Raw genomic sequence first — 6666 nt, 5'->3', positions numbered from 1 at the left:
AATCCATTTTTCGGGAGCAAACTGCGTTGGTGCGGAGCATTTATGCGGCGCAAAGTGACCCACCAGAATGGCTGCATCTGTTGGACGCGTGCGTCTGCCTGCCAGAGTTTTAACGAACGGCTAATTTTAGCTGCTGTGATATGCATCTTCTTGGATGACTCATAACTTTTGTAGGCTGTATTAAGGGTAGTTTTCCATGCAGTAAAGAAAAAAAAAAAAAAAGATAGCTCAGTGGTAGCGCGTCCGGTTACTGTTTTGAAGGTCCATGGTTCGATTCCTCGTCGAACCTCGCTTTTTTTTTTCGGCCGAGGATTTTATTAGCTCTTTTTTTTAAGACCAGGGTAAGCGCCTGTTGCTTGCTTTCCATCACGCCGACATTTCCCACCCTCTTCCTAAACCCAAAGTAGCTTGTTGTCTCGCCCCTTCTCCCTTGAGAAGCCCGCCGTGAAAACAAAACCAAAACAAACGTCGAAACTTCTTTACAATATCAGTATATATGTCAGTTACTTTATGTGTATTCCCTTTTGCGTTTAAAAACCTCAAATTCAAGTTATAAACACCTTTCAGACTTTGAAATCAGAAAGATAGTTACCAATATTACAGCACTAACACAATTTCTGTCAAACATAAAGGTGCTGCTATTGAAGTCTGGCAACTATCTCTCACTTTTTGCGTGTTTGTTCATGGCGTGTTGTGCCGAGTGGTTGCTGTTCAGTTTTATCTATTTCAAGCTTAAATCATAGTTATAAAAGCTTTATGGGTGATGTCTACCCTTCCAACCTACGCGTGTGTCGAACATGGAGACCCGGGAAGAACGATCATCGCCGCATAAAATAGTGCGCGTCAAAAGTGGATGACATTGCGTTCGAACAAAGCCTGCTGCCTGTTCGTGTCCGCGAGATGAAGACGACAGTGAAGGAGAATTGTACGTTGGAAACATCGTTTTTGCTAGGGTAAGTACGCATTTTTTTTTATTCTGTATTTGGTTGGAACGAGTTCAGTGGTTCGCTAGACCCCCATATCATTTACTCTGAGAGCCTAGGTGATTTAGCATACTTGTTTCGCGCCCAGTCCACCGATTGCGCAGAAGTCAGCATCAATTTACGCTGAAGCTAGACCTTGGCTACGATGCTCGCGCTGTAGTACACGGCTGCTAAAAAAAAAAGAAAGCGTACACTTGATTCTTTGGCTGGCGTCTCGTAGGTGGTGTGAAGTCTCCCCCCTACCCGAATTCCGTGCACTGCGCTTCGCAGCTATTGCGCTCGCGAGACCGGCTGCCGCTGTTGCGACCTTGCGGTCTTCGGGCCGCGATATGCGTGCCGTTCTCGTGACGCTCAGCCACAGCGTCGTGAAATCGCTCGCCAACGCACCCCGACAGCGTACGCGTCGACCGGGTGCTGGCGGAGTTGTGCTGGAAGAAAAGCAGGCAAGAGATGAGGACGCAGGAGGTGTAGTGAAACAGATGAGAATTTACAAAGTGCAAGGGAGAGAAAATAGTATGCAAGGGCAAGAAACGGTGAGAGTTCGGGCCGCGCGCCAGCGAGTGAGGGCGGCGATTTCACGACGCCTGAAGTTGCCGAGCTTCACGAGTCCGGCGCGAATATGACGACGCCCGTCTGAGAGTTCATGGAGGTATAGAATTCACATACGTGCAAATTGAAGGTGAAATGCGCGCATGTGGCCTCGCAGGGAGCTGGCATAGTCTCGGGGTAGTGGGGGAGATTTGTCTCGGGGTAGTGGGGGAGATTTCACAACGCCTACGAGGCGCCTGCCGATTCCGTCAGAGTAGCTCTCGGGAAGTCTGGGGCTTGATATCAGAGGCATATTTATTGTTTAAATTAGTGCAGAAAACTTAGCGAATTCGCAAGTTCTCATTTTCGCAAAACCGCAGGCCATACAGACTAACAAGAAAGCTGTAGGCACTCACTCAACTCGATTTATATTTGAGAATTGAACGTGCAGATACAAGTCAGACATCCATGCAAATTAGCTCAGCAGTGAGCTTTGCATATATCATGCATACCCCACTCACAGTACCTGCGGGTCTATTAAATACATTCTTACTGTGACCTAAATTTCACTTGGGGTGTTCCGGGATTGTTCTTATTAGTGCCTTGGAGGTTACTGTCTTTAAGCGATTAAAAATCTACTTGATGTAAGCATTCGTGCTTTGTGTGTGCTCTTCTTGTATTTCAACAAGTGTCAGCACACTCAGATTATGCACCTGCAGGTGCTGCTGCTGGCTGTCCTGGGTCGGCTGCCTTCCAATCCAGTTTCAAAGGCTTTGCCAGGGCCTCCCTTGGCCAACCGACACTGCACCTGCTGTACCCAAGTACTGCCTGGCCTTTCGTTGGGGATCAGTACGCTTTGCCGCCAGGAATGATCATTCCTTCATCCATCATCTGGCCACTTGGACCACCCGTTCAGAAGCCAGCGCATTTGCTCGACACATCGGTCCAGGCACTCCTGCCATACCGGTGCACCCACCGATTATGTACTTTCAGGTTAGTTATTGCATGTTGTGGAACCTGCCATGATGTATACCTGTTATCAGTGCTGTGGCCTCTGATTATTTGAAACATTTTCATGAAGCAGTGTTGTGCGTTTGGAGTGTGTCATTGCTTAGCAGAGATATTGAAGAGAATCTGGGGCCGATGACTAAAGGGCAAAAAGAGAAATTGGACTGACTTTGAAGCAAGTATTCGTATGTAATCAAGCCAAGCAAACATTTAGGATCTCTCGATATTGTTTTGAACTTGCAATAAAAACTGGTGTAGAACTACTTTCCATTTTAAGTAAGCTAACAATTTTATCTACTTAAGATCATACTGGTATTAATCATACTATACCGAAAAGTACATCCCGCAGTCTGTAGAATTCCGACAGCGCTTTTTTCGCAGTCTCTCATGACAGGCACTATTCTCAATAATTGGAAGATAGTCGAGGTAGCACCAATCTTTAAATCAGGAGACTGTACTTCACCATTAAATTTCCCTAACAAGCAACATATGCAAGGTCGGGGAGCGTTGTCATCCACTCTCAGGTGGCTAATTATTTATAAAATCACAATATCACATTCGAATATCACCACGGTTTTCACAAGGGTTACTTGAGAAACACAACTTTCAGGATTTGTTCACGATCGACATTGATCCATTGACGCAGGCTTACAAACTGCGGTAGTTCTCGATTTTTGTAAAGCATTCAATCGCATTGCACACTACAGACTACTTTTCAAACTTCACCCTAATGTCCTCACTTGAGCGAAAGATTTTCATTCTTCTCAAATGCAGTTTACTTCTCCTAATAACTGTATACTTCTTTTGCTCGTGCCACTTTGTTGTCCCCCCAGGCAGGTTGCTTGGTCTATCTACCATGTTGCATATCCTCCCATGTAGGTCTATTTGCAGATGATATTGTAATTTATCACACAATTTCTTTCAACTACTACCGTCAATGCTTTCAATCTGATCTTAACACAATTAACTCCTGGTGCTGCAAATGGCTAATGTGGCTTGTCTCTAAAACAAAGTGCATGACTTTAACGGTGGCAAGTCTCGGATTGTAAATACTTACTTCATTAACAACAGCCTGATTACCTCTTGAGACAAAGGTGTTTTGGTAGGCCGGTAGGGGAGGGGGGATTGCATGGTGGATTTCAAAAGGTAGATCAATTGGGAAAATAAGACGTGTGAATAATATTTTCATTTGCACTCCAAAGCTCGCTTTATTTCATATGTTTAACTGACTGCAGTGGCTAGGGTGGTGTCCTGTGGAGGCGAATGTTGGTTACATACCGGTTGGTGTGGCCGCTTTTCAGATGGAGGCAACACGTTAAGACGCCTGTGTTTTGAGATTTCGGTCCGCACAAAAATACCCAGGTGGTCAAAATTAATGCGAAGCCTTCCCCTACACTCCACCCCTTATCCCGAGTGTAGCTTTGGCGTGTTAAACTACCGTTTTTTTCTTTCTTCATGTTTTTGGAATATTACCTGCTGCTGTAGCAGGTGCAACATAAAGGTGAAATTATGCATGTTTCCAAGAGCTAAATATAAAGGCCATATTGAAGTGCGTTTATGGGTCTATTTCATAGCAGTAGTGAAAGGTTATATACTCTGGTGCAGGTTAAGAACGGCAATGGCTCATGTAGTGTAGTCCAGTGTTTGACAAAATGCCGTGTAGGCAGGTAAAAGCATTATTGCAATGATGAAACGTAGGTCACTGACCAAGTCAAATAACCCATTTAACGGTTTGGTGCTTGTTCACGGTGAGCATGTGTCGTGGAAAACGAAGCTATATATTTGGCATTACGCAGTGCAATGAGTTTGCATAGATATGGTGCGGATTGCCATCCATTATATTGATAATGTTGGGCGTCGTCTGAACGATGAGGGACTCGAGCACTAATCGAGAAGATAGATTGCACTCAGTTGTCAGTAATTTCGCCTTGTTCCAGTCGACCACGTGTCCCGTCCTCTCACGGTGCTCTGCCAGTGCACTTGTTTTTGCATGGCCCTTGTTCACTTCGTTCCAGTGCTGCGTTAATCTTCTGTGCAGATTGCCTGTTTCGCCAATGTACACTGATTTGCATTCAGGGCATGGAATCTATAAACAACACCCGAAAGCTTGGAGCGTGAGAGGGGGTCTTTCACGCTGACAATGTCAGAACGCAGCTTGCTAGTGGGCACATGCACGATGTATGCACTGCGTTTCTTGAAAACGCGTGCGAGAGTTTCACTGATGTGTGGGACGTAGGTAATTGCTGCACGTTTTGATGCAGTCCTTGTGGCTGCCTAAAGCATTGTATTCAAAAAGAAGCTAAGAGGGCGACTAGCAGGAATCCGCATTGACATTAGCAGGCAGAAGCGTCCACAAGGCCTGTGTCAAGACGTGCTGCAATTCTCGTCCTACACATCAATCAAGCTTTTGCACGCATTTTCAAGAAACACAGTGTGCACATCGTGCACGTGCCCACTAGCAAGCTACGTTCTGACATTGTCAGTGTGAAAGACCCCCTCTCACATTTCAAGCTTCCAGGTGTTGTTTATTAGATTCCGTGCGCCGAATGCAAATCAGTGTACATTGGCGAAACAGGCAATCTGCACAGAAGATTAATGTAGCACCGGAACGAAGTGAACAAGGACCATGCAAAAACGAAGCCCAAACCAGCCCTGACACCAGAGAAGGTCACATCCCTGAAAGGTATTGCATGTGATATCTGGCATCAGAACTCATAGCTAACTCATAATTTCGCAAAAGCAAGCATCCCCTAATATGAAACTTCTGGCACAATAAATGGTCTCACATATCAGAGTTTTAGCAGTCCGTCCGTTCCGTCACGTACGTAGCTAGCGTGTTTACCGGGACCCGTCTGGGCACTTAGGCATTCTTCACAGTAGGGGGATTAGTTCCGCACGCCTGCCTTCGCCATGTCCGGGCCTCCTCGCCCTTACTGCGCGCGCAAGCGCAGACCGGTCCCGGTCAACCCGGTAACAACGGAACGGACGGACTGCTAAAACTCTCTATTGTGCCTGAATGCCATTCATGAATAATGGTTTGCTGCGGGCCCAGCATGGGTTAGCTTGCAAGAAAAAATGCTACAGGGTATTAGTTTGTACCCCAAAGTGTTGCTTTTTACTGGCAACCTGTTTGGCAATATTTGTTACCCTTTTACCACATGGTCTTTTGTTCACAAGGTCATTGAACCCTTAATTCTCTCTATCTACAGCTCTTTTTCAGATCTATGTGGCCAGGATGCATCTGCGGAGCCCACTGAAGCCAGGCTAAAGGTGGTGCGAAAGCACCTTTCGCAAAAGCACGGCGACAGGCAGTGCAAATAAATGAGTGAGCAGCACAAAATGAACTTGTGTATTTTTATTTGCTAAAAGGCCTACATACTTGCCAAACTTGTAAACCAGTTCCACACCTCACAGCATGTGTCCTAAGTCAATCTCGTCATCGGACCTATAGCTTCACCAACAGACTGCATTCAGACCAACATACTGCATTCAGACCGACAGACTGCATTCAGACGGACAGACTGCCATCAGACCGACAGACTGCCATCAGACCGACAGACTGCCATCAGACCAACAGACTGCCATCAGACCAACAGACTGCCATCAGACCGACAGACTGCCATCAGGCCAACAGACCGATATGCCGAATTTCCGGATTGGCTGTCGGTCCAACAGCCTGAATGTCTGTTGGGATTTCTCTTGGGGGATGTCTAGGTAATAAGTCGTTTGCCCGAAACTGATATAAACGCTCGGTTAAGGTAGCGTTTCCGTCGGGTTTTTTGGCAACCGGCTTATTTGCCACGGCCGACTTTGAAGTTCACTTTGAAGATAGGTTCACTGGTGATATTTGCTAGTCGTGCTGCACATGGCTTTTTATTTGTTTAGAAAAATTGTGCATTGTTTTCTTTTTTTCAACCATGTATGAACCATGTGTATTGAAGAAAAGCTTTTGCATTTAAGATATATTCACTCGCGCTGGTGATGCTTTGTTAGTCATACTGCACGTGGCTTTTTATTTGGAAGGAAGTATTTAACACTGCTGGCTCCAGGCGACCACTGGTATTCTGCCTAGTAATTTCGTGGTACATTTTTACAATGTGATCTATCAGATAAACGCAGTTCAATTGTTTCACTTTCCTAAGTCGGT

The 6666-nt window shown here is 45.7% G+C and overlaps 1 long non-coding RNA gene across 1 annotated transcript; it reads left to right on the top strand.

The window, feature by feature from the left end:
- Positions 1-250: 250 nt before the first annotated feature.
- Positions 251-5755, top strand: LOC144142171 (uncharacterized). Its single transcript, XR_013316869.1, has 3 exons — positions 251-953; positions 2231-2504; positions 5729-5755. It is a non-coding gene; the product is annotated as an uncharacterized LOC144142171 (long non-coding RNA).
- Positions 5756-6666: the final 911 nt, after the last annotated feature.

Source organism: Haemaphysalis longicornis, unplaced genomic scaffold (genome assembly GCF_048455015.1).
Source record: "Haemaphysalis longicornis isolate Haplotype H1 unplaced genomic scaffold, Haemaphysalis longicornis Haplotype H1 scaffold_6, whole genome shotgun sequence".
NCBI lineage: Eukaryota > Metazoa > Arthropoda > Arachnida > Ixodida > Ixodidae > Haemaphysalis > Haemaphysalis longicornis.
Note: the sequence above shows the minus strand (reverse complement) of the source record. Positions and strands in the feature narration are given on the sequence as shown.